Below are 27730 nucleotides of genomic sequence, written 5' to 3'. Positions count from 1 at the left end.
TCTCCATCTTTTATGATGGATAATTTTGCTGAGTACAGTTTTCTTGGTTGGATTTTTTTTTTTCCTTGCAGCACTTTGAATATGTCATTCCACTTCCTTCAGGTCTGCAGGTTGCTGTTGAAAACTTCACTGATAGTCTTATGGGGGGGTTCTCTTGTACACACCAAGCTGCTTTTATCTTGTTGCTTTCAAAATTCTTTGTCTTTGACCTTTGACAATTTGATTGTGTCTCAGTGTGGATTTCTTTGTGGTCACTTAGTGTGTTGGGGGCTTCTTGGATCTGGATATTCATTTCCTCCCCCTGGTTTGTTCAGACATTATTTCTTTGAATAAGCTTTCTGGTCTTTTCTCCCTCTCTTCCCCTCTGGGACTTTCATTATACATATATTACTCTGTTTGATGATGCCTCATAAATCCCTTAACTTTTCTTCACTCTCTTTCATTCTTTTTCATTTTGCTCTTTTGACTGAATTACTTCCAATGATTTGTTCTCGAGTTCACACACTCTTTCTTCTGCTTGATTTAGTCTGCTGTTAAACCCTTCTAGTGAATTTTTCAGTTCAGCAATTGTGTTCTTCAGCTCCATGATTTCTGTTTGGTACTTTTTAATATTTTCTACATCTTTGTTGAAATTCCCACTTTGTTCATGCACTTTTCTCTTGATCTCAGTAAGCATCTATGACAGTTATTTTGAAGTCTCTGTCAGGTAAATCCTATAATTCCATTTCATTAGGGTCAGTTTCTAGAAATTAATATTGCTTCCTTGTTTGGAACACCTTTGCCTGATTCTTCATTTTCCTTGTCTGTGTTGGTGTCTGTACATTGGACAAAGCAGGCACCTGCACCTGTGTGCATGGACTGACCTCATACAAGAGAAGACTCCCACTGTCAGCCCTGCCAAAGGTTTGGGGGACTCTATCAACTCTTTCTCTCTACAGGGAGAAGTAGGAAGCATGGGTTTTGTCTGCTCACTCTGTGCTAAGCCAGGGGTGGCGACACAGTTGCATCTATCAGTCCAAACCGCAGTCTCCTTTCTCCCTGAGGTGGCTAGACAGCACCAGACCCATCAGGGCTCCAAGACTGACATCGTTCACTCCATGCTTAGAAGGAGGGAAGATCCATAACATCTATCAGCCCAAGCTGCTATTTCCATTCTCTCTCAGGTGGCTAGATTCTGCTAGCCCATTAGAGTTCTAAGACTTAAAAGATAGAAACCAGTCCTCTGGGAGCCCCCTGGGAAATGCTGGGGTGCTGAATGCACGAACCAATCTCTCCATCCCTAGGAGAAATGGGGAATTAGGGGTTCTCTTCCTGATTATATAGCACTGTGCTGGGAACAGGGACTCTGGTGAAAAGGGATCCTGAATCTCCCTACTGGCTTTGCTGAGTCTGATTTCATATTCACTTAGGGTGCAAGAGCCTTTCAATTAGTTTCTGGATTTTACATAATGTGAATTTGTTCATGAATTGTTGCTGAATTGGTGTGTTTGTGAGAGAAGCAGGATCCAGGGCTTCCTATTTTGCCATCTTGCTAACATCACTCCTGAAAATTCTTGTTGTACAGATTTTTCTAAAGTGAAAATAATTTGCCTAAATTTGAAAAAAAAATTTTGACAAACAAAAAAACCCCTCTTTGACATCTGTGGTATTTTCTCACTTACAAAACTGATTTCTAAATTTATGACAGTTTTATTTATACAAATACATCATTCAGTATTTCAGAGATCGTTGTTTATAAATCATATCAAATTTGAGAAAAGTATTTTTCTCATTTTAAAAAGAGCCAAAAATTAACAACAGTCATAAAAAAATAAAAGAAACAGTTAGATATATTTTTGTAGCAATGACAAATGTTGATTTGGGAAGAAATATTATTTCACTGAATCGTTACTACACGGTAATTTACTTCAGGTCAGAATAAAAATGTCACCATGGGTTCTACTGAGCTACCACAGCATTTTCTAGTCTTCAATTTCAAGCATTTTAGACTCTCTTAGAGACAACAGAAATTCTACCATAGTAATAACTGACCTGTAAATGGCAGGAGTGTAGTTTATTACTTTGAAATATAATAAACTTCCCAGAGAAGAGCAGATAATAATACTGCACAAATAGACATCAACTTTTAAGGTTTCAAATTTTAGGATATCAGAGAGATTTAGTTATTTTTGTGTAAATAAACATATTCTGCTAGACACAAAAGAGATTAATAGCAAAAAATGTGAGATTAATAGCAAAAAATGTTTATCTTTCTAAAGGTTAGTTCAAAAGCTATTTTAAAAGTATACTTATAATGCTTGTTCAATAACCAGTGAACTATAGGTTAAATAATGGCAAACACTCAATGAGTTATAAAAATTATACTTGATTTTCCATTAATAATTATTATTCATGGAAAATATATCAGATGAAAGCATAGGGGCTGAATTTTTCAAAACCGGTGACTGTACAGGTGGCACAGCAAATTCTCATTAGTGGTTAGGGGAATATGTGACACAACTGAAAATTCTAGTTTGTTGTCCAAACTTTATAGATTCTAACTAAATACCATCTTAATTATTAATATAAGCTTGGTTATAGGAAATAAGTGCTTATGAAAGACTGCTTGAGGGACACGGTATCCCGAATGCTACCTGTTGAAGGAACAGGGCAATCAGAAAGTTTTCTGTCTAGACTATATTCAGAGCTAGATTAATGGAAGAGCCAGAAAATCCAGCCTAAAGGTACTAAAACATTATTGGAAATGTAATGCATTAGAGAAAAACTGCATTCATCAAAATTCTCTCAGAAATTAAGTAAGGACCCCTGGGTGGCTCAGTTGGTTAAGCATCTGACCTTGATTTTGGCTCAGGTCATGATCTCAGGGTGTGTGGGTTTGAGCCCCACATCAGGCTGTGTGCTGTGTGGAGCATGCTTGGGACTATCTCTCTCACCCTCTCTGTCACAAAATAATAAAAATAAACTTAAAAAAAAAGAAATTAAGACAGGAAAGCATACTCTGATGAGCCATTTGGGGTAGGGCACAAGACCCCAAATGAACATGCCACAAAACTGCCTTTTAATGAGGACAAGTGTAGTTAGAAGAACTTGTTTTGGGGATGCCTAGGTGGCTCAGTCAAGGTTAAGCATCTGACTTCGGCTCAAGTCATGATCTCGTAGTTTGTGGGTTTGAGCCCCATGCTGGGCTCTGTGCTGAGAGCTCAGAGCCTGGAGCCTGCTTCAGACTGTGTCTCCCTCTCTCTCTGTTCCTCCCCCCACTCAGGCTCTGTCTCTCTCTCAAAAATAAATAAGCATTAAAAAAGTTTTTTAAACAAAGATAACTTGTTTTGCTTCAACGGGGCTAGTGTGGGGAAAGAGCTAAATTGTTTAGGATAACAGACTAACCTACCAACCTCCTTCTAGCCTCCCATGAAGTTTAATGGGATGTCAATTAATAATATCCACGGGGGGCCTAGGTGGCTCAGTCAGTTGACCATCGGACTCTTGATTTCGGCTGTCATGATCCCAGGGTCATGGGATAGAGTCCCACACTGGGCTCTGCACTGAGCACGGAGTGTCTTTAAGACTCTCTCTCTCCCTCACTCTGCCCCTCCCTCTCTCTCTATAATAAAAATAAACAAATAATAAATAATAATATCCTGACCAATCACAAGCCCTTGGTCTACCTTGGAGAGCACTATTTAGTCCTTACAGAATTGCCTTTACTTACTAATGCTTTGGGGCCATAAGGTACACTGTAAGAAACAGTCACATGAAACACATGTGGGGATACAATTAAGAGCAAAGGATCCTTTTTATAAGATCCACAAAAGGTCTTTCAGGAAACAACCACTTTGTTTTTATCGTAAGGACATTAGGCAACTTGCAAGTGGGTATATTTTCCCTTTTGCTTTGGATGCTAGGAGACTTAAGGGCCAGATTTGTTATCCCGTTCTTGAAACTGCACACGTTCAGAGTATGTGTTCTTCTTCCTCTTACTTCTTAGCTCCTAATTTCTTAACTAACTTTTTCTTTCACCTGTACTCCTTCAATTCTTTATTTCAATCTTCCATATTAGGAATATTTCAGAAAGTTACCTTTATTCCTTTGCGACACTAGTTGGAATCCCTGGTGCCAGCATCTCACGCCTTCCTCTTGGTTTCTTCCCTCATTTTGACAGAGCACCCCCTCAGCTTCCTGAGACAAAGGCAAATGAGAAGGTTTTTTTTTTTTTTTTTTTGAGATCTTGCTTATTTGAAATCATCCTTATTTTACCCTCACCCTTGACACTTTGAGCACAGAAAAGTCTTTTTTTTTCTGTGCTCTTTGGGGATAAAAAAAAGTAGTATTCTGTTTCATAATGTTCATAATGTAGCTGCTCTAATATTATTACATTGATCAAATTATTTAACAACTTTAGGAAATCAGAGCAAATAACTGAACCACTGTTTCCTGAACATTAACATATAATATATACAAATTAACACTGCATAAGAGGAAACTTTGGGGTTCTCACTGTATTTTTTTTTTCAAAATATTTAGATAGCTATTTTTTCCATTGTTTATATAACTTCCTTACTCCTTTCTCTTTTTTAGTACAGATGCCACGAACCAAGCTAGCTTATATGGGATAATATTACTAACTCTGTTTTTGGTGCCATGCTCTCTGTTTGTTCTTTCATTCATCATTATTTCAGTCGGTATCTCTCCCCTTGTCAATTTCCCCACCTTGTTTCCTTTCTCTTCACCATTGCCACTCATTTCTTTTCTCTGAGAAAAATCCAACAAATCAAAATGTGTAATTAATGGAAACACAAGTTGGGAGAGTAATTATTCCTCTTGAGCCCACAGGTCAGATCCAGCCACCTACATCTTCATTCTAAAACCGAATTCTCTCCTCTGTCTTAGATAGCAGTGTTCTGTGATTTAAAATACCTTCTTTAAGATTTCAACTCAAAAGAATTAGGCTATGAGCAAGACACTGCCAAGTGCTTTAATCTGAAATCCTCCTGATAGCAGCTCTGATAGGACATGCATTTTACTTTTTTTACTGTGATCTTATAGGTAGGCAAACGGATGCTCATAGAAATTTATTGGCCTGAAGTTTTACAGCTAAATAAATGATAAGGTTGGTATTCAAATGTAGGTCCACATGAAAAGATGCCCAGCATCACTAAGAATCAGGGAAATTCAAATCAAAACCACAATGAGACACCACCTTATGCTTGTCAGAATAGCTAATATCAAAAGGACAAGAAATAACAAGTGTTGGCAAGGATGTGGAGAAAAGGGAACCCTCATGCACTACTGGTGAGAATGTAAATTGTTTCAACCACTATGGAAAACAGTATGAAGATTCCTCAAAAAAATAAAAACAGAAATACCATAAAATTCAGTAATTCTACTATTTACCCAAAGAAAATGAAACTACTAATTTGAAAAGATATGTGCATCCCTATGTTTATTACAGCATTATTTATAATAGCCAAGTTATGGAAGCAACCTAAATTCTTACTGATAGATGAATGGATAAAGAAGATGTTGTATGTATACATACACACACACATGTGCACACACACACACACAGAAATATTACTCAGGTATAAAAAAGAATGAGATCTTGACATTTGCGATAACATAGATAGAACTAGAGGGTATTATGCTAAATGAAATAAGACAGAGAAAGACAAATACTGTATGATTGCACTTGTATGTGGTATCCAAAAACCAAAATAAATGAACAAGCAAGCAGGCAGAAAAACAAACAAAAAAACCCTAGAAACAGACTCCTACATAAAGAGAAAAAGACAGGTGGTTGCCAGAGCGGCGGGTGTTGAGGAGAGGAAGGCAAAATAAATGAAGGAAATTAAGAGATGAACATTTCCAGTTATAAAATAAGTAAGTCAAGGGGATGAAAAGTACAGCATAGGGAATGCAGTCAATAACGTTGTTATAACGTTATGTGGTGACAGATGGTAACTACAGTTATGGTGGTGAGCATAGCATAGTGTATAGAATTGTTAACTCACTAGTGAGTTGCAGAGATGAAACTAATGTAACATTGGATGTCAACTATACTTCAATTAAAAAAAGGATGAAAGAGGGGCACCTGGGTGGCTCAGTCGGTTGAGCGTCCCACTTCGGCTCAGGTCATGATCTCACGGTTCATGGGTTTGAGCCCTGCGTCGGATTTTGTGTTAACAGCTCAGAGCCTGGAACCTGCCTCATATTCTGGGTCTCCCCCTCTCTCTCTGACCCTCCCCCACTCATGCTGTCTCTGTCTTTCAAAAATAAACATTAAAAAATTAAAAAGAGGCGCCTGGGTGGCTTAGTTGGTTAAGCATCTGACTTTGGCTCAGGTCATGATCTCACAGTTCGTGGGTTCGAGCCCCCTGTCAGGCTCTCTGCTGACAGCTAGGAGCCTGGACCCTGCTTTGGATTCTGTGTCCCTCTCTCTCTGCCCCTCCCCCACTCACAGTTTGTCTCTCTCTCTCTCTCTCAAAACTAAGTAAACATAAAAAAATTCTTTAAAAAAATTTAAAAAAAGGATGAAAGAAATTTAGATCCAACTCTAAAACCTAGGTTTTTAACCGACTTTTAAGTTTTAACCTAGCATTACCAATACTCTCAATGTTTATTTGAGAAAATCCAAGTCATTCTCCAATCCCTCTCTGCTCAGCTTGAAACAACTTAAAAGTTCTTTCATTCAACATTAGGCTTCTTCTGTATGGAAGAGATGGTAATAAACAATGAAGATGACATAGTCCTTGCCCTTAACTTACTTATTTCAGAAGGACAGGAAGAGTGTTCTATTTTTAATATTCACTGAAAAGACGAAAATACAAGCTAGCAAAAGAAAATGCTTTAAGGACTTAGTTATACCAAGATATTTGAGATGGACATACGGCGAAGAAAGGTAAACATACATCATGAAGATGGAATAAAACAATAAAATCAGAGGCGCCTGGGTGGCTCAGTCGGTTGAACATCCAACTTCAGCTCAGGTCATGATCTCACAGTTCATGGGTTTGAGCCCTGTATTGGGCTCTGTGCTGACATCTCAGAGCCCAGAGCCTGGAGCCTGCTTCGGATTCTGTGTCTCCCTCTCTCTCTGCCCCTCCCCTGCTCACACTCTGTCTCTCTCTCTCAAAAATAAACACTTAAAAAAATTTTTAAATCAATCTTTCACTTCGTTTTAACACTTCTACCCAATAACTTTTGAGTAATATATTCAAAAACTTAGGTTTGTTTCAATTACATTTGCTTTCCCACTAAAGTTATAATCTAGTTTACAACAACAATGGCCCAAGGCTAGTGTATCAGACATGTTTTTAAATGTCTTATTTCATTAATTTTATTTAAAATTTCATGGTCAGGATAAGAGATTAACTAAAAGGGGCACAAGTGAACTTTCTGGGGTGGTAGTAATGTTCTCTCTTGATTGTGGAAATACTTATATGGCTGTGTGTGTCAGAATTCATAGAATTTGACACCTAAAAGAATGAATTTTACTGCATGTAAATTACCTCAGCAAACCTGATTTTAAAAAAACAAGCATGAAACCTTAACTACCCAGCTAAAAATAAAATAAAATTTAAAATATAGTTTACAATTTAGGTATAAAACAAATCTTATTTACAGGAGTGAAGCCAATCTAGTAATTTTTGTATTTATTTATAACACTAATAATCTAATTGGGTATTAATCAATATGATAATATCAACATTTAAAATAGGATATAAGAAAAATGTTACGAGATTTTTTTTAAGGATTTGGATTGCGAAACCTTTATCATAACCATAAGGTCACTAAGACAATACATATTTTTAAAATCTCAAAATAATCTAAGTCTGTTAAAAATTTCAATGATTTAAACTTCCAGAATATCACCATAAATGCTGCTTACCGAATATGCTAGAAATTCTACATTTAATAGATTCTTTGTTAAGCACAAAGAATCACCAGCTAGCTTTATTACTTGATAGATTCTACTGTGTCCTAAAACTAATTGTAGCTCAGCTTCTAAAAAAATGCAAAGGCAAAGACAGGATTGTTTTCAACAAACCTGGGTTTAGAAAGACAACAACACTATTAAAAACACAGGATGGGGTAACTAAGTGATGTCTCCTCTTTTATTAAGGTTTCAATAGATGAAAATGCACCCAAGAAACCATTTACAAAAGAGCCAGCCTCATAATTGTTTTACAGACCAAAGTCACTTGCCTATCTTTGGAACGTAGCTTGTAAAAACAGTACCAAATTACAAATCAAACTTCTCAACTTAGATTTTTAGGATCCCTACTTTAATACTCTGTTTTTATTCTATCAGATAATCCAAGTCAGTTTAAATTAAGAGGACTAACGTTAATTCCCAGCCCTGCAAACCCTGGAATAAACGTACTGTGTAACAGAAGTTTTTCATTTTGATTCAATGCATATAATTGTGGCAGATGTCATTTATCAACCAAAAAATATGCACTTGACTTTTTTCTAATATGGAAGGCAAGTGTCTTTTAATTTGCGGCTGTAATAAAAATGCCCTTTATGTGAGTTGTGCTTGGTAAATTAACTTCTAGAAGAATGGAACAATATCTTCAGTGATAACTTAGTATCTGTAACATCTGTTAACAACTGTCCTCTCCCAATACCATCTCAACATTTTTGGTTTTAAAATCTAGACAGCCTCAACCATATCTTTTGACTATCAATAAAATCTGATTTTGTCCATCTCTAGTGTTCTCTAATGTTTTTAACTTTAATAATATGTAACAAAAAAAAACGAATAAAAATTCAAAGTATTACTTCGCTGGGAATGGCCACGTTCTGGATATTAAAGGACAACTAATTTGCTAAGAACAAATGCTCTGAGGCGGTTCGTGAAAAAATGAAGAATGAGTGGTTATTAGGACATCTATGATATCTATAGAAGGTGCCCTAGGATGTAACAGAATAGCGCCAACTAGGTAAAAAAAAGAAAAAAAATTAAGATGACAGTGACAATGATAGCAGGAATGAGTCAAGAGTAAGCAATAGCAAGTTTGGTCAGTAGAGAGAAGGGAAGGTCATGGGCTCACTGGCTTGGTGCCCTTCAAAGAGGACATGAAGGGAACCGAACAAGGAATCAGGTAGGATGTGCTTGTGTGGAGGGAATCAGTTCAAAGTGTTAAGTGAATACAAAATTAGAAAGCTTGGAATATAATTAGAAAGCTGGAATGGCTTTCTTGTATGTTTTATGTGCTATTGGGGAAGGGGATCCTGAGCTTGGTTACTGGCATTTAAACACCTGCCCTAATTAGGTGTGTTCATCACGTGTGAGTGGAATGAACTGTGACAGACATTCCTTCCAGATGAGGAGGGGAAGGCAGGCCCAGGGTTAAAGCTACTTTGTGAATCTTAGAGTAGGAGGAAGACATTGTGACTAACATTAAGAGCATGAGCTTTGGAAATAAAATAGATCTGGATGATGGCTAACAAATTTATTAAATTGGGCCACAGGGTGGTCAGGTGTTTGGTCGAACATTATCCTGGGTGCTTCTGCGAGAGTGTTTTTGGACGAGATTAATATTTACATTGGTAGACTAAGTAAAGTAGTTGCCCTCCATAACATTGGTGGGCCTCATACAGTCAGTTGAAGGCCTGAGAAAAACAAAAAGGCTGACCCTCTCCCCAGTAAGAGGGAATTCTTCCTTCCTGAAGGCGTTGGAACATCAGCTTTTTCCTGCCTTTGACCTGGAATGGAACCATTATCACTGGCTCTGCTGGGTTTCCATCTTGCCAAGTCACCCTGCAGATCTTTGGACTTGCCAACCTTTGTACTTATGTGAGCCAATTCTTTATAATAAATCTCTGAGATTATACACACACACACACACACACACACACACAGATTAACTGAAATAATTCCATAAAGCATCGAGCACAGGGCACATAGTGCTCAACAAATGGAAGTTATTTCTATTATTATGATTATGATTACAATTATTATTATAGAAAGCTCTATTTTGAGAAAAAAATCCAGGTCAAACAGTGCCTAAAAGTGGTGAGAAGGGTGGTGTGAAAAGAAGTAGGAATTGTCAAAACTGAATGTAGCCAATAGCAAAGTGTCCCTTGGTCTTTTCTTCTAGCTTTCTTTCTTCTGTTTTCATGAAAGTTACTTTCTGCCTTTCATCACACTTGTGTAACTCCTTGTGTGGGAAAATTTAGCTGAACCACGTTCTAAAACCCTAATTAAAACCTTGTTAAAAATCTTCCACATACACATTACTCTTTCTTAATTAAACAATGGATATTAAAATGTAGCCCTTCTGGGGAGACTGGGTGGCTCAGCTGGTTAAGTGGCAGACTTCGGCCCAGGTCATGATCTGTCAGGGTAGGCATGAAGTTATCATTGCACAGAAATAAATCTATTTCAATGTAAGACACTCCCATTTAGCAACCAGTCTTAACTATCCACAGAAGAAGAGAGATTCTGAAATTCCTAATTTTTTTTAAAAATGAAGACTAGTCAACTCCCCTGTGACAAGGACCTAACTAATGTCAAGTGTGTGGATTACAGTTATGGCCCGAGAGCAGGACAAAGTTCTACAATCCCCAATCTAAAGGTACACCCATCACTTAGATCCCAACATAATTTAGGGTTTGTTTTATTTTCTTTGGCTCCCTTCTCATGGGTGATGGGAATGGTGGGAGTGGGGGGGGGGGTTGAGTTAGGGTGGGCTTAGAAAAGAAGTAAACTGTGTTCCTACAGCAACTATATATGTTTGCAGCTCAATCCCCTCAGCTATAAAAAAAAAAAAAAAACAAAAACAAAAACAAAAAAACAAAAAACAACTCCCTTCGCAAAATGTGCAATCTACTTTGGGAAACCCACATTTATTCAATGAAACAAAATACTCTGAAAAAACGTTAACAGTGCTCTAGATGCCAAAGATACAAAGGCACCAGCCCGTAGACCCAAGAGCTTAGTCTAGTGGGAGAAACAAACACTTAAGCAAACAATGACAGTGTAGCGAACAATAAGTAACAGATGTAGTAGCTCAAAGAGAGCAGGTACATCTTGGGGGCAGGGAAGACTTTACAGAAATGCGAACAGGCCGCCTACAGGATGCAGGTGGCCTGTTCCAAGGGTAAGTCTTTTTAAAAGCAAAAACTCAACTTCCGGACTGAAAATCTTAATTTCTGAATGTGAGAACTTTTATGTTAAGGTCCCTACACATTACATATATAAAGAACAATAGCCTACACAAAGGGAAATTAGCTCAGTTTGAGAATGTGATTCATCATCATTCACACCTGCTCCCCTTAAGTCCCTCCCCAAACAGGCATTACATTAAGGAAAATGTTGTAGCAACTGTACAATATTAGGAAAAAGAGTCTTCTGCGGCTATATGAACAATACAAAACAGTAAGCCTACTTCTGGATGGATCTGTTAGATCCCACACTGTCCGCCCTTTTTCAGCTGTGTTAAGATGGACACGGAAGGGGAATAAAGCCCTCAACGCTTGCAGTTTCCATACGTATATCTGAAAATCTCCACCTTTACACGTTTGGAGTTAGAGGTTTCTGTCATTCATTCAGGTCATCATCAACAAAGTTACCTTGATTCCACAATTTCTAAGACAAGAACATACGAAAAACTCAAGGTAATGGCTTTCGAAAACTTGAAATAATAAATTTTTAACGGCCCACCCGTTAGAAAACGTTCCATTTATCACATGACTTTCTCAGTTGGCCATTATATTTAACACTTCTGTAGTATCTGACACTCCATCTAACAAGGTCAAAAGCTTCATGAACATTGTTTAAGAAGCTGCCTACGAAGACAAACCCTGTGAAACCCGAGGATGCCACACCAACAACGGAATGCAGGTCACTGTGACGTGGCCCACCGCTCTGCAAAGTCAAAATCGCAGTTCACTTTACGCTGACAGAGCATCTTTCCACGACTTTTCCCTCCCCCCACGAGAACGGGGGGGAGTGTCGGTTTCCCAAGGTGTCTGGGGCTACTTTCTTTAAAACGAGGATTTAATGTTTCCTGAAGGTCACCTTGGTACGCCCCTGGCTCATGCCCCCCCCCCCCCCCCCCCCCCCCCGCTCCTCTGGACGGGAGCCTGCGGTTTCGTGGCATCAGCTCTGGCTCCTCATCCGGTGACCTTCAGGCCCCTGTGGCTGGGCTGACCCTAGAACGGCCACAGTCCCTCCCACCGCCACGCCGAATTCGGAAGGAGGTGTCCCAGGAAGCCCCCCCACCGGGAAGCCCCCCCACCCCCAACAAGCGCTGATGGTGACGCCGGCCATGCCCGGAGGGGCCCCCGAGTTCGGAAACGCTAAGCGATGGCCCCACATGGCCACTGAGATCTGGGCCCCGACGGCTCGGGCCCCGCGCCTGTTCGGACCTCAGCCCACACCGCACCCTGGGAGAACTTTCCAGAACCCTGGACTCTCCGGGAAGTCCCGAGTCGCCGAACAGGCGGAAACGGGGGCTCGTTTACTGAGCGCCTGCTCGGAGGCTGGGCGAGCGCGGGGCCGGGCTTGCACGCGGGAGACCCTCGGAGCGCTGCGCCGCGGGGGCGCCCGCGCTCCACCCTCCGGCCGGACCCTCGGCTTCCAGGAGGCCCTCCGGCGGGGCGAGCAGGGACGGAGAGAGCCGCCCCCCCAGCCCACCTACTCCCCTCGGCCGCTTTTACCTCGCCCGACCCCACCGAAACCGCCGAGCTAAACTTAGAAACCGGCGCGGCGCGCGCTCACGTGCGCTCCGCCGCGGGCGGGGGGCGCGGCCCGGGTGAGTCACGGCCCCGCCCCCACTCGCCGAGGACGCGGTGACGTCAGCCGTTTCCCCGAAGGGTGACGTCAGCGCGCCTCGCGGAGGCCGCGAGGCTCCCGTAGAACGTTCACTGAGTTTCGATGCCTTAAAGGGACCAGGCGTCGGATCGTGAAAGATCTGGGGCGATGACTCCACTCACCCAACCGTGGGGTCAGAGCCCATCTTCTAGCCCTTTGTACTGAGAAGTGTTGGCTGTTGAGATGGTGATGAAAAAAAAGGAGTGCAACTGAGCCTCATTAAAGCTGCTGGAAGCCCCAGAACCTCCTCCTGGAAGCCCTCCTTGATTAGTCAGAATCTGATCTTGACCCAAAGGTCAGGGAGTTTTCCGTGGCCCTCGACTCCCAACCCCTTCACTTACAATCCCTCCTCATAGTCTTCTATGCCTGCTGGCAGAGAAAAGCTGTGGTTTGGGTGTTTATTTAATAATCCATCAGTTGGGCCAGGTTGGCCCATTTATCACTGTTTTCGACTGCGTCCAAACCTTTGTTGGTCACGTGGCCTGTAACATGTTATTTACCTCTGGGTGTGAAATTGGTGGACCGATCTCCAAACCGTCCCCCGACGCTACTGTTGCCGTGGAAGCTTCTGGGACAAGAACCCTGTACAGCACTTGGTCATTCAACAGTATCACAGCCTCCCAGGGAGGTTTGCTATGCTGAGGTTTCCCATGAGGCAGGTATTTTCATTATCCTCCTTGGCCCCCTCCTTCAATCCTCATACCTCCTTTCCGAGGTAGGGGCTATTGTCCCCATTCTGACATTGAGGAGGAAGGAAGTGGAGGCAGGGCAAGAGTCAGTATGTTTCACAGCTGAAGAATGGCAAGCTGGAAACCACTCCCAGGTCGGTTGGACCCCCAAGTCCATGTTTTTGGTGTTAAAGGTGAGGCGTGAAATACGTCTTATTTTGTATGTTGAGTCCCCCAGAACCACTTTCCCCTCATAACGCAAGCCCAGCGCCTCTGAACGAGTAACCCACTGCATGCCAGAAGATCCCCAGAGAAGGCCAGGCCCCAAGGCTAAGGCAGTGAGGAGGCACTCACTCCCAGATGCTCATCCTGCCCTTGCAGGACCCCGAGGGCGAGTGCCCCCTTGAGGGTTGCCCCCAAAGTACCTCACTCGCTGCACTCTAGTCCCAGCCCTACCAGGCCTCCCCTTGACTCTGTGAGTCCTCTCCTGAAACTAGACAGCCCATCCCGCTTAATCAAAGTGTCCTCACCTGGCACGCCCAGTGCAGAAGAAACACCTCGTTTCTCCTCCCACGATCCCCTCCCTAGAAAGCAACAGAAAATTTCCTACGAGAACGAAACGTTGTGCCCAAAACCAATTAGAGACAGCAGGCTTCTCAAAGTTTGGAGCAAAACGATGGTGCCTGTGTCCTGGAGATAGAGGCAAGTGGGTGAGCTGCTGTCGCTGTTATCTCCTGACAATCACTGCTGGTCCTTGGTGAGTCCCTACTCACACCCACATCTTCAGAGTTCACGCGCCAGGTCTAGCAGAAGCACCTTCCTCCCTGCTGCTCACTCTCCGAGCTGACCCCTCTTCCCTGGCACCCAGTCTCCAGCCACCACAAAGCTCTTCTCTGTGTGTTCCCTGCTCCTGTCCTCTGTGTCATCCTGCTGGAGTCCCTGTCCACTGCTCTCTTTCTGTTTTGCCAGGTTTTCTGGAGCCTGTGACCAAACACCTTGTGTGTGCTTTCACCGCAGCCTCAGCAGGAGATGGAGGAAACCATGGGCAGCCTTAGCTAGAGGGGGGTAGGGGTTTATGGAGGCAGTGGCTTCTTCCTCTGTGGGGCTGGGTACACAGACATGGAAGCTTAGAGCGGTAGGGGACCTTCAGGCCAACCAGTTCAGCCCTTGTTCTAGAACTAAGGGAACTAAGGTCCAGGTGAGGTGACCTACTCGGGCTTGCATGGCCTGTCAGGTAGAGGGTCCTAGTCAGCTGACCTGTCTGTACCTACTGCTCTTCCCGTGGCTCACAGCTCTGTTACAAGTCTCCATTGGGACGGTGGGTGTTAAGCTGCATGATAAACTGTGACATGTCCATATGTGATGGAAGGGAATACAAATGAAGTAAATATAGAGATGAAATCAGAGGGGAGAATTGGAGAACACAGTTCCTGAGGATCCCTGGCTATTCCCTCCTTCCTTTCCTTGTCTCCCTCATCCAACCTCAAGATAGACGAGGGGGGTTATTCCTCCTCAGACCTAGGCACCATTTCCCAATGGAATGACCTGATGAGTTGGATTGCCATTTTTAAACGTTTAGTAATCAGGTTCTTGTGTTTCATTTCAGGTTTTGATTTTTTATCTCCCAGCCTTCACTTCCCATCATTTTCCTATCCCATAAGCCCCATTAAAATGTAATTAGGAACCATAAATGTAACTGGCCACTAATGTGAAAGGATTGTCATCTCCAGCAAACAGCTCCAGCAAAGAAAGGAGCAGGAATCCTGGGTCTGTTCCCACCCGTGCTGGTGACTCACTGGATGACACACAGTAAAGTTTTCCTTTTGTTGGGGGCAAGATGTGGGACATTACACACGGCTGCTTCCCTGACAGGGTGGAAGGGGTCGGCGAGAAGCCATGCAGCCGGCTCCCAGCATCATGGAAGCTCAGTGGTCCCTGGGTGAATCCAGATTCATGGTAACTGCTTAGCAATGGCCCGCCAGGTCAGCCCAGAACTGTGTCGCACTTGAGCGCCTGCCTGTGATGGAGCCGCTAAAAAGGCTTGGGATGGATTATGGCACTTAGCCTTCATGACATCATTCTCACTGGTTAGGAATGCACTCTGGTTCTTCCTAACTCCACTTTAATAACTTGTTAGAGATCTGCCCTCCAGGAATTTATCCGAAATTTTCTTATATTTCAACCTGTACACCCTTGTCAGGCGACGTGTAAGTTTACTATTTATGTAAAAGCACTTAGGTCCTAAAAACCAGAAAGCGCTGTATAAGAGGCTTTTTAAAAAAATAACAGTAAAAATAATTTAATAATTACAATACAATTTTACATGTAATAAATATGACATTATAATTTGAGATAATAATTAACTCACATGGCCTCACAGTCCTATTTTCAGTCACTTGCTATGTGTTTGTCTTTATCTCCTTGTACACACACCCCCAACAAATAGTATTTCCTAATGGAATGGGAAGTGGCGTGGTGGGTGTAACTCTGTATGCAAACTTATGTAAATACATTCAGTGTCCTCTGTGGATTGGCCATCTAGGGCCAACAGATAGTAGGTGCTCAATAAATATTTGTTGGGTGGATGGATGAACGGGTGGAATAAAAAAAGAGAAACCCCTGTGGTAACTGGTGCGACATACCAACAATGACCATGTTGGGGACCGGGGGCAAACATGAGTGTAAGTGGCATGGAGGGAAAAGGGGATGTTCTGATTTTCTGGCACGTGTGCATGTGAGAGATCTCCTCAGATCGACCCTAGAGCGTGTCCTAGAGGGATAGCTGGTTTCCAGGTTGCTGAAATGATTCATAGACCAGGGATGCCCAAGACTCACCCCTCCAGCCCCCACCCCCTGCCCCAGGCAGGGGCTGTGTAGGTGGCAAGACTGAGGAGGCAGGGATGGGGTCCAGAAGAAGAAGACCAGTGAACCACACTGGAATAAAGATTTCAAAGCCAGGTGATTCAGTAGGTGAAGGAACAAATAAACTGTGGTACATTGAGACAATGGAATATTCTTCAGTGCTTAAAAAAAAAAAGAAAAAAGAGCCATCAAGCTACAAAAAGTCATGGCGGGGTCAGCTTTTGTCCACCAACCATATCTCCAGGATAAATTGGATGGAACCAGCCAGGAAGACCTGACAAGAGAAAACCTCCTCTAAATAGGATGCTCCACAGTTTCCTCAGGAAGAAACCGATCAGAAAAGGCTACGTACTGTATGATTCCAACTATATGACATTCTGGAAAAGGTAAAACTATGGAGACAGTATAAAGATCCATGGTGATCAGGGAATCGGGGGGAGGGATGAATAGGCGAGCACAGAGGTTTTTTAGCAGTGAGAATACCTGATATTATAATGATGGATCCATGTCATTATACATTTGTCCACACCCATAGGGTTCTCGGCACCAAGAGTGAACCATATTGTAAACTATGGACTTCGGGTAATGATATGTCAATGTACGTTTATCAACTATAACAATGTACAACCCTGGTGAGGGATGTTGACAGTGGGGGAGGCTGTACACGTGTGGGGGCGGGGGGTCTATGGGAAAACTCTAGTTTCTGCTCAATTTTTCTGTGAACCTATAGCTGCTTTCCAAAATGAAGTCTATTTTAAAAAATTCAGGTGAGGTGATTACATCTTTCCATATGCAGAGTTTGGTGCATTGTGGAGTCGGAGACTTGGGCTGGAATCTGAGCCCCACCATGACTACCAGCTCTGTAACTTTAGGAAAGTTACTTAACTCCTCTGATCTCGGTTTCTCTGAGTCCACAGGACGGTACTGTCTTCCTCAGAGCATTCTGAGTATCGCGTTAAAAAACTATATGTAAAGTTTCTAACCCAGCACCTGGGATATATGCCAGGGTAATTATATACAGGATGCCCCCTCACCTCCTCCCTAATAGCTGTGATTATTAAACATTCCAGTGGTTACTAATTTCAAAATCAGGCCAGTGGAAGAAAGCTGCCTTGGTCGAAAGTGACCTTCTGCCAAGAAGGGAATCAACATGTGGGGGTGGGCGTGTGTGTTCTCACATGCTCAGTCAGAGACGCTGGCTGCAGAAGGTCAGCCATGAACTTGAGCCCCGGGAGGCACTATCAAGCCCCTCACTCAGCTTTCTCCTGTGAAAAGGTCAGGGTGATGGAAGGCGGTCATATTTAGATGATGGCTCGCAGGGAAGCCTCGGTGGGTTAGTCACCTATGATATGACATCATATTGCCACTCAATATAGTAACAACTGTTGATTGCTTTGGGGGACAGGGGCGGGGTTAGCTTTTGTCCCTCAACCATACCTCCAGGATAAATTGGATAGAACCAGCTGGGAAGACATGACAAGGGGAAACCCTCCTCTAAATAGGATGCACCACAGTTTCCTCAGGATTTTTGGCACTTCACCCCAAAATGTGAGTCTTGACTTTTCTTTGTCTCTGGGGCCAAGTGGGGAAAATGTCATGGGACAAAGGCGTGTGGTCAGGAAGCCCTTAGCTGGGAGAGCACCCACCATGGCCAGGGCACGGTGCCACCCTGTGGAAGGGTGGGAAAACCGGAAGTTCTATGAGCCAGGTACATGATGTCTAGTGGCACCCCAAGAAGGCGTCCCGGGGAGGGGGGTTGAAAAGGCCTGGAGTTAGGGGCTGCAGAGTCTCTAGGTTGGATTAGGGGTTTTTTCTTCTCACAGGGTACATGACAACGGTGGGGCCCGGGTCAGCACACCCCGCCCCCCAATTGATCAATGATGTCCTCCCAGCCTTTGAAATGAGCCTGGAGGAAGCCATAGTTTGAAGATACCACTGATCGGTGCTGTAGTTAATCTGGGATATTGATTAGCCATATCATCATGGAAAGCTGCAGGACAGGGTTAACCCCTTCCTTCCTGGGTATTCTCCTCCTCGACATCTCTAGCTCTCGTGGGGTCTCGTGCTTTGGGGATAGAATGCTTTGTGTCCAGTGTGTCAGCTGCATAGCTTAACTGGGGAGAGCAGGCTCTTTCTGTGTCTAAACTGGAATAAGTCCAGAATGAGGAAGTAAGGAGGTTAGAGAGGAAAAGCTCTTGGGCCAGGGGTTAGGAGACCCTGTTTGACAGTGGGTTCTGCCACTTTTTGAGCTGGGTGGCTTTGGGAAAATCATTGCTTCTCTCTAGATTTTGGTTACTTGTCTCGTCTGTAAAAATATGTGCTCTTGGGGTCCTTCCAACCCTAACTGACACACTCTTCATCCTCAAAGTGTGGATTTGCTGTTCTGTTGTTGGCAGAGTAGAGCGTCTGACTCTGCCATTCACTGTGTGACCTTGCACAAGGACACCCCTTCTCTGAACCTCAGTTTTCCCATCTATGAAATATGGGTTATTATGAGACATGGGTGCAGTAATAAACCTGGAAGCCTTTTTGGATGATGCTCTGAATTCAGCAGGGCAAGGGGGGTAGGGTGTAAGGCTGGTTGAGAAGGGCACAGCTGAGGTTCCTGGCAAGCTGGACCAAGGCTAGGAGCCTGAGGAGGTAGGGGTTGTGGTCAGCCATGAAAACTTCCAACCCTGTCCTGCGCAGTTCCTCTTCATTTCCCAGCAGCTAGAGGAGGGGAAACCATTGAGAGGTTGTAAGTGATGCTGAAAACGACCCAAGAAAGTGGCTGCAAATTCTTGTCTAAGGAGTCGTGCTGCCCAAGTGGGCACAGAGCCAAAGCGAGGGTCGTGGGGAGCCCAGCAAGGGTCTGGAATCCCCACGCAAAGGAGCAGCCTCCCATTTCCTATGCATGTGTGAGGGTAATAGTCCTGCACCTCCCAGCTCAGCATCACCTCCCGTGAGTGTGAAAATACCTCAGAGAGGAACCCTGGGAATAACGAATCACGACTGTATATTGATCAGAGTGAGCTGTCTCAACTTATCTCCTAGGGAAAAATCACAGATCCTCTAGAGAAACTCTGCAAATTCCTGTTTATTCTTCACGTAAACGGATTAACCTAGGGTTAGCGATTCTACTTCGGCTTTCCCTTTCCCTTTCACACTGTGGCGAAAATGAAATTGATCACTCCTTTGAAGCCCTTTCTTGAGCCATAAGTAGAAGTTCTCTTCCCTCCCACCAAAAGGGGGTTTCTCTTCTTTGGTTTTTTTTTTTTTTTTTTTTTTTTTTTTGAAGCCCCAGGCGCTGGGGTTGAGAGCTGGCAGGAGGCACGGGCTACCACAGCAGCAGCATGCCGTCCTCCTGCTGACTCATCTGACATTAACATAATTATGTTTCAGGAGTCAAAGTGATTTTTCAAACTATGAGTAATGCACGGTATTAGAGAGTATGTTTATAAGGCAGCGGGTGTTTCAGCGCACTGAAAAAAAACAGCTGCTGCTAACAGCTGAAATGAGCGAAAGAATAAGAAAATGCTGTCAGGAAAAACCACCTTTCCTTCTGGGCTCCTCTTCTTTGGGAAGGATTCAGACATGAAAGGCAGGTGAACTCAGAGATCCCCAAGGAGCGATCCACATCTAGCATCGCTCTCTGAATACCTAGAGGTCTGATCACTTTATGTGAAAAAAACTTTTTATAGTCTTATTTTTTTGACGTTTATTTTTTGAGAGACAGAGAGAGACAGAGCATGAATGGGAGAGGGGCAAAGAGAGAGAGGGAGACACAGAATCCAAAGCAGGCTCCAGGCTCTGAGCTGTCAGCACAGGGCCTGACCTGGGGTTTGAACCCACAAATGGTGAGATCATGACCTGAGCCAAAGTCGGATGCTTAACCAACTGAGCTCACCCAGCACGCCTATAGTCTTAATTTTTATATACCCAGCTCTAGGGAAAGATACATTTAAAGACTTCAGCAAATTATTTCTTAAAGCCATTTTATTACCGGGGCGCCTGGGTGGCGCAGTCGGTTAAGCGTCCGACTTCAGCCAGGTCACGATCTCACGGTCCATGAGTTCGAGCCCCGCGTCAGGCTCTGGGCTGATGGCTCGGAGCCTGGAGCCTGTTTCTGATTCTGTGTCTCCCTCTCTCTCTGCCCCTCCCCCGTTCATGCTATGTCTCTCTCTGTCCCAAAAATAAATAAAAAACGTTGAAAAAAAAAAATTAAAAAAAAAAAAAGCCATTTTATTACCAGTGTTATAATAATAGTCTAAAGTTGTGTGAAGAAATGTGCTGCTGCTTCTAAGGCAGGAGCAGAGACACAAATCATTTCCCCAGTTGTAAAGATGGGAGTGGAATCCCATGGGGGTGGGCTGTGGGGTCAGCAAATGCCTTCTTTTGTTAAACTAGGAAGAGAAAAGTTTGAGAGCTATTGAGTACAGTTAGCCAGGTATTTAGACCTCAGGAGAGAAGAGCTAGGCTTCAGCCCAATCCCAGAGCTGTCTCTGTCCCTCGCCCCTGTTTCCCAGACTCTTAATGGGAATATTAACAGAACCTGCTGTGCCCACCTCAAAGGAGGACTCTTGGGCCTTAGGGAAGGCAAGGGTAGTGTCTTTCCATCACTGTACTCACAGTGTCTAACTTGGGCCCTGCACATAGTAAGTGCTCACTAAGTACTTGCAGAATTAATGAATGAGATAAGAGCTTTGAGCATCAGAGCTCTGCTCTTCTGTTTTGTTGGTCTTCTTGCCTTTAGTTCTCCCTGTGCCAAGCCAGAGAGCTCAGAAGGTGGGGCTACACTTGGAGATGCATCTACTGGAGGCACTGACACTAATAAGGAAAATTAACTGCTCACATCCTCGGGGACTAACAGCTAAAATCAGATGAAAATGGAACACTCAGAAACTCTTTTAGAGAAAGCTCATTTAAAAACATGACAGTAATTTAATTTGCTTATATGTTGGAGGTAAATCAGGAGACCGTCAGGCTTCATTTCACCTGCTGATTCTTGAACTGCAGTCATCACTTGAGCTGCAATAACAATAAAGTCAACTCAGTGTCTGGGCTCTGTGACGGCTGGTGAAAGAGAAGTAGTTGGACTGGAAAAGCCCTTAAAAAAAAAAAAGACAAAAAAAAACCAGTTCCGCTCTCAGATACCTGTGTGTAAAGGTATAAAAGAAAAGTAGAAATTATGAAAAATTTACTCTGCCCTTTTTTTTTCCGATGGGAAAAACAACCACTTGATTTTATACGTGAGGACATATTTCTGAATTTTGATGAGGGCTTACGAGGGCAGCTCTAGCTTTTTATGACATCTGCAACAGATGACTGTTCTCTTGTTCTTTCCATTCCTGCTTTGGCTTCTCTGCCTTTGTCTCCTTTTTTCCTTCTATCCCTAAGTTAACTCCTTCCTTCCCTTCTTGTTCCCATTTTGCTTTCTTCCCCCAGCCTTCCTTCTCACTGTATGAACTTTCTTCAAGCTCCTGGCAAGGAGTTATGTACATGGTGAGTGGTCAATAGCATTTAAAAAATATATATATATAAAGAGAAAAAGCCCTGGACTAATTATAAGGCCACTTATAAATAAACTGTTCATAAATAAATTGTTTATTTTTAAGCTTCATCATACACAAAAATATTCCTATTCACTTAGGAATGTCTTTGATGAAGCAGTAAAAATTAATTAAATCTCCTCCCTTGAGAACATACCCTTTTGAATGTTCTACATTTGCACGGTGGAAAAAAGGGATCCCCTGAGAAAGATACACACCATGAGCCCTAAGCCTGCTCTCGGCTGAGACGCCCAGCTGTGTTTTTGGTAGACTACCTGGATTGACAGGTCTGTCCTCTCCCCACTCATTAATACAGTATTGTCAGCAGTAAATATAAGCCAGTACATTCATGGCTAATCAGTCCAAAGTGGTTGTTAAAAAGAACAGGGATCTGTGGTTCCATCCCGAGCGCCTGAGGACGATGCCAGGATAGAAAATGTATATGCTCCCAGTGGCTGTCATTGGGTGCTTCTGCCCTAGACACACTCTCCAGTGGGGTAAGTCCAGGCTGGGGGCATCTCTCAGGTTCCGAACCTCCACTAGTCTCTTTATATCAGAGCTGCGTGTCCAGGGCCCGGGGCAGTCCTGATTTCACATCCCCTACTCCCTTGTTCCTGCAGGTACACAGATGTGTGTCAGGCCAGGAACCCTAATTTGGGTTTGAATGACCGGCTCACTGTTCCCTAAGACGTCTCAAGTAAAAAAGCTCCTCACTTTCGATCCTGATTTGTTTTAGAAGTATTTATAAATAATATTTGTTTAATAGTATTATTTTTTTAAGATTTATTTCTTTTTTTAATGTTTATTGGTTTTTGAGAGAGAGAACGCATGCAAGTGGGGTGGGGGTTGCAGAGAGAGAGAGACAGAGACAGAGGATCCAAAGTGGGCCCCACGCTGACAGCAGCCAGCTCCATGTGGGGCTCGAACTCACGAACTGCAAGATCATGCCCTGAGCCAAAGTCGGATGCTTAACCGACTGAGCCACCCAGGTGCCCCCCTTTAGGTATTATTAAGTTAGTAGCAGGTTGCCGAACATTTGAGATCCAAATGTTTAATATATCTTCGCAAATAAATTTTGTCTCTTTAAACCCCTCAGAGAAAAAGCTTATTCTAATTTTCTCCCATATTGTCCCTTTCTTGATTTCCTTCCCTTCTTCTCTCCCTTTTTCTCTCTCCCTCAATCTTTCCTTCCCTCTCTTCCTTCTTTCCTCTTTCTGTTTTCTTGTGTTTTGTTTGTTTGGTGCTTATGGAAAATGTCTTTCCAAAAAATATATATCTAAGAAAAACTGGTTAAGGCACCTAGGACTGATAGAGACTTTCCATTATATGCATTTTTTTTATTATTATTCCAATGTTTAATGATGTGCACATATGGTTTTTCCCAAATAAAAAAAATAGTTAATGAAGCAGTATTTCATACGTTTCCTGGGTTGTTTTTTTTTTTAAGAGTTTTATTTCCTTTCCCAATCTTAATGCCAGTCTATTTCCTCCTCACCAGAAGTGAAAGACAGAAACAGCTTCCAAAGGGATGTGGGAAAAAGAGAAGGGAGAAAGTTGACAGAAGCTAAATGTCTCTGTGTCCACAGTGGGGATATAGGAGAATGGGTTTGGGGAAGGATCAAGGAAGCTTGGGGCTTTTTTCTTTTTTTAAGCTCAGGATGTAAATGTCTTCCCACATCATTAAGTATTTTTCTACGATATCATTTTTAATGGTTATACAAGAGTCCTAAGTTAATTTATTATCTTGACACTATAATTTATTTAATTAATATTGTATGTTAAACATTTGGGTAATATCTGACCTGTCATTACAAGTAGTGGTACAATAAACATTCTTATACTTACATCTCTGTGCATAGCTCTTCCTTTTTACTTTATAAAAATTTTCTTTAATGTTTATTTATTTTTGTGAGAAAAAGAGAGAGAGAGAGAGAGAGAGAACAAGTAGGGGAGGGACAGAGAGGGAGACATAATCAGAAGTAGGCTCCTGGCTCCAAGCTGCCAGTACAGAGCCTGACGCGGGGCTAGAACTCATGAGCTGTGAGATCATGACCTGAGCTGAAGTTGGACGCTCAGCCAATTGAGCCACCCAGGAGCCCCCCACTTTTACTTTAAATATGTCTTCTCAAGGAGAATAAATATATTTCTCAAAGGAAAATACATCAGAGTATATAAATTCAAGGGTCTTTGATAATTTTCATTTAAGTTTCTGTAAACATAAAGAAATTTCCCCCATGTTTGTTAACAAGTGTTATTTCCTATTTATGAATTTTGTAGTCAGAGCTTTTGCCCACACATATTGGCTGGTACCTTAATACAATGACTTAGAATGTTTCCACATATATCAAATATACAGGCAAAGACCTCCTTGTCTAATATTTTTAAATAATAATCATCCCCTGGCTTGATATTTGCACTTTAATGTTGGTTATGTTTCTATATTTTTTGACATACAAAGGTGTTTAAATTTAAAGTAATCAAATCTATCAACATTTTCCTTTCTGAAGAAAACAGCTTTTCCATATAGAAATTTGAAAATTATTTCCGATTTTCTCTTAATAAAAAAGGTTTTTAAACATTTTAAATTTTAATTTCAGTGCTGTATTAGTTTCACAACATAGTGACCCAACGGTTCCATACCTTACTCAGAACTCATCAACACAACTCATGAACACTCCTGATGCCCTACACCTATCTCACCCACTCCCCCCACCACCCACCCCATAAACCATAAAGTTCATGTATTTTATGTATTTACAGTGAAACGCACAAACCGTAAGAGGGTCATTCATTGAATTTTGAAAATGACAAATGCATAAACCTATCAAGGTTTATAAGTTTAAAGGGTATGTTTTGTTTTTGAGCTGATAGTTACACAGATATATGAATACACTAAAAACCATTGGATTCTACACTTTAAATGGGTGAATTGTATGGATTAGGAATTATATTTAAATAAAGCTTTTAAAATATATAGAGAGAAATTAACATCATCCCAGAAATTTCCATAGCATCCCTTCCCAGTAGACTCTCACTCCCACTTTACCTGAGAGGCAGCCACGGTTTTTAGTTTTTTCATCAGATTATTTTTACCTATTTTAGAACTTTATATAAATGGACTCTTACAGGATTACCTCTTTTGTGTAAAGTTTCTTTCACTCAATATAATGTGTTAAAAATTCATCTGTTGCTGGTGGGTATCCGGAGTTTCTTTTTGCTGCTAAGAGTAATATTTCATTACTTGTCTGTGTTACAGTTTGTCTTCCCATTTCTCTCTTGATGGACACATGGGCTGTGTCCAGTTTGGGGCCATCAAGAACATTCTTGTACTTGTCCTCTTGTGGACATATGCTTTTACTTCCCTTGGGGAAGTACTTTTGGGTGGAATTGCTGTGTCATAGAATAGATGTATGTTTAGATTTACAAGAAACTGCCAGACTTTTTCCCAAAGTGATTGCACCATTTCACATTCCCACCAACAACGTATGAGAGTTCCAGCTGCTCCATATCCTTACTAACATCGGATACTGTCAGTCTTTTTAAATTTTAGCCATTGTATTGGACATACAGTGGTGGCTGATTGTAGTTTTAATTTGCATCTCCTTGATGACTAAAGTTTTTGAACATTTTTTTATGTGCTTCTACTTTTCTTTTAGTTTTATTTGAATAGATTTGTATTTTAAATCTAATTACATCTGTTTAGCCATATCCAGTTATTTTGATGACGATCTGGAGTAAATCTTTAAATTTATTTTTTTCTAAATAATCACAGCTTTTTAAACAATAATTTTATTCCTACTGACTTATTTTGCTTTCTTCATCACAGATTAAGCTGTTGTGTATAATGTGGCCTCAGAATATCTATTCTGTTAGAAAATATAATGAAAAATTGATTTGTACATTTGTTCTTTTGTCAATTGCACATGATTTTACTGATACTTTTTCAAATGGTTTTAACACCGGGCGGGGCCTCTTCCTCATCATTTCTTTTCATGCACGTTTTCTTTGTTGTTCATACCTAATTATTCTTTCAGTAAGAATTTGAATGATGATGTCAAACTCCGAAAAGAATCTTATTGAGATTTTTATTGAAAATATATTAAGCATACAGACGAATTTGAAAAATCCTACATCGTGGCCAAGGAACTTAATGTTTCAATTTTCTTCTACATTTTTCAGTAACATTTTGTAGTTTTTATTATGTGAATCTTTCACTTTCTTCTGAAAGCTATTCCAAGGCATTTAAGAGGTTTTCAATGTCGTCATTATTCATTTTTGTTATCATAATTTTATGTTTTTCACTGTATTTTTGAACTGGATAGTATTTCTATGTAGAAAAGCTACATAGGTTTTTGCCTCTCTTTTGTATATTTAGCAGTTTTCTTGAACTCCCAAACCACCTCTAATAATTTTTAGATGAATTATTTTTTTGAGTTTCCAGGAGTTAATTATATCATCTACAAAAAAATATAAATCTGTTTTCTCCCTTCTAACACTCATGCATCCTATTTTTATATATGTACTATTAATTGGTCAGAACTCCCAGATCAAAATTAAATAAAAATGGCAATAGCTTATATCCCTATTTTGTTCCTGATTTTAATAATATTGCCTTAGTGTTTCATTCTTAAGGATAGTGTTGACTGTTGTAATACTATTTTGTGTTAAGAAGTTCTTAAACTTATAATCATTTTTTAATAAGGACTAGCTATTAGATTTTAATGCTTTTTTCTGTATCTATTGTTGGATTTTCTTTTTGAACCGGTGGATGTGATATATTCTACTACTGGATTTTTCAAATATTGAAACAAAAACCTTTTCATTCTAGGTTAAACTCTACTGGGGTTATTCTTTTGCTATTCTATTATCTGTCTTTAGATTTTCTTCTCTCTGTTCATAATTTAGATTAAACCTATTTTCCTTTTTTTTTTTTTTCAAGCTATCTTTTTCAGGTTTGACATCAGGATTATCTCTTTAACTTAGGCATACTTTTTCTATTTTTCAGTGTTTGGAAGTAATAACTGACACACAGTAATTATCTATTCCTTAGGAGTTGAAAGATTTTTCCTTCTAAAGGTTTCTAGGCCTAGGCAATTTTTTTTTTTCTGGAGACAGTTCTTTCCTTCTTTTCTCTTCTAGTTTTTCTAGCTGTGATAATTATATTTAGGTTTTATATTTCTAATTTTGGTTCCAGAAGAAATAGTTTTCAAATTTAACTTAAAATTTTACCAAGTATTGCCTTATGTTGAAAATATCTCTTTATCTGATGTTGGATCCTTCTTTTCATTTCTAATTTTGTTATCCACAGGGTTTTTTTTTCCTTCTTTATTTTCTCTAAAGGTTTCTCTATTTTATTTTAAGAAACTCTTAAATTAAGTCTATAAAGTTTCCTCTATTCTAACTCATTTAGTTTTGGTTTTGCCTTAATTTTTCTTTCTCTTGATTTCTTAAGAATTTTATTGTCATTTTCATAAATCTTTAGATTGAATACTTTCATTTTTCCTTTCCTTGAAAATAATAAAAATATAAGGATTATAATTTCACCTTTCCATATACTTTGATAACATTTCATAACTTTTGATATGGTGTGTTGTTATTTTAATTCTCTTCTGCCATGTTCCTATACTTTGATTTTTGTTCTAATTTTTGTTCTGTCCTTAGACTTTGTTATTTTAATTCCTAGTACTAATAGCTTGTTTTATTGCCCTGAAATCAAAGCATTAAGCTTATATAATGTCTCCTCCTTAAAATATTTCCCCTTTTTGGTTATATGCATTGCAAATACCTTCTCCTGTTCTGTAATTTCTTTCCATTATATTTATAGTGTCTTTTTTGGTGCATTGGTTGTTTGT

General features: G+C 41.1%; 2 protein-coding genes across 8 annotated transcripts in view; one reads left to right on the top strand and one right to left on the bottom strand.

The window, feature by feature from the left end:
- The window catches only part of PACC1 (proton activated chloride channel 1), a 167829-nt gene extending 154921 nt beyond the window's left edge, over positions 1-12908 (bottom strand). For 4 of the 7 annotated variants that reach the window (XM_060643876.3, XM_078441315.2, XM_060643879.3 and 1 more), the window contains exons 1-2: positions 12667-12905; positions 4077-4176 (exon numbers count right to left, since the gene is read on the bottom strand). The gene's annotated coding sequence lies outside the window, so the exon portion shown is untranslated. Of the gene's footprint in view, positions 1-4076; positions 4177-4623; positions 4733-11668; positions 12014-12666 lie in introns of those variants that run through there. The other 3 variants (XM_060643881.3, XM_060643877.3, XM_060643878.3) reach the window with 3 other exon arrangements.
- A 4931-nt stretch (positions 12909-17839) lies between these two features.
- ATF3 (activating transcription factor 3) overlaps positions 17840-27730 on the top strand; it is a 59054-nt gene continuing 49163 nt past the window's right edge. Inside the window, exon 1 of the mRNA XM_081791891.1 lies at positions 17840-17898. The gene's annotated coding sequence lies outside the window, so the exon portion shown is untranslated. The remainder of the gene's footprint in view (positions 17899-27730) is intronic.

This window comes from Panthera onca, chromosome F1 (assembly GCF_046562875.1).
Source record: "Panthera onca isolate mPanOnc1 chromosome F1, mPanOnc1 haplotype 2, whole genome shotgun sequence".
Classification (NCBI taxonomy): Eukaryota; Metazoa; Chordata; class Mammalia; order Carnivora; family Felidae; genus Panthera; species Panthera onca.
Note: the sequence above shows the minus strand (reverse complement) of the source record. Positions and strands in the feature narration are given on the sequence as shown.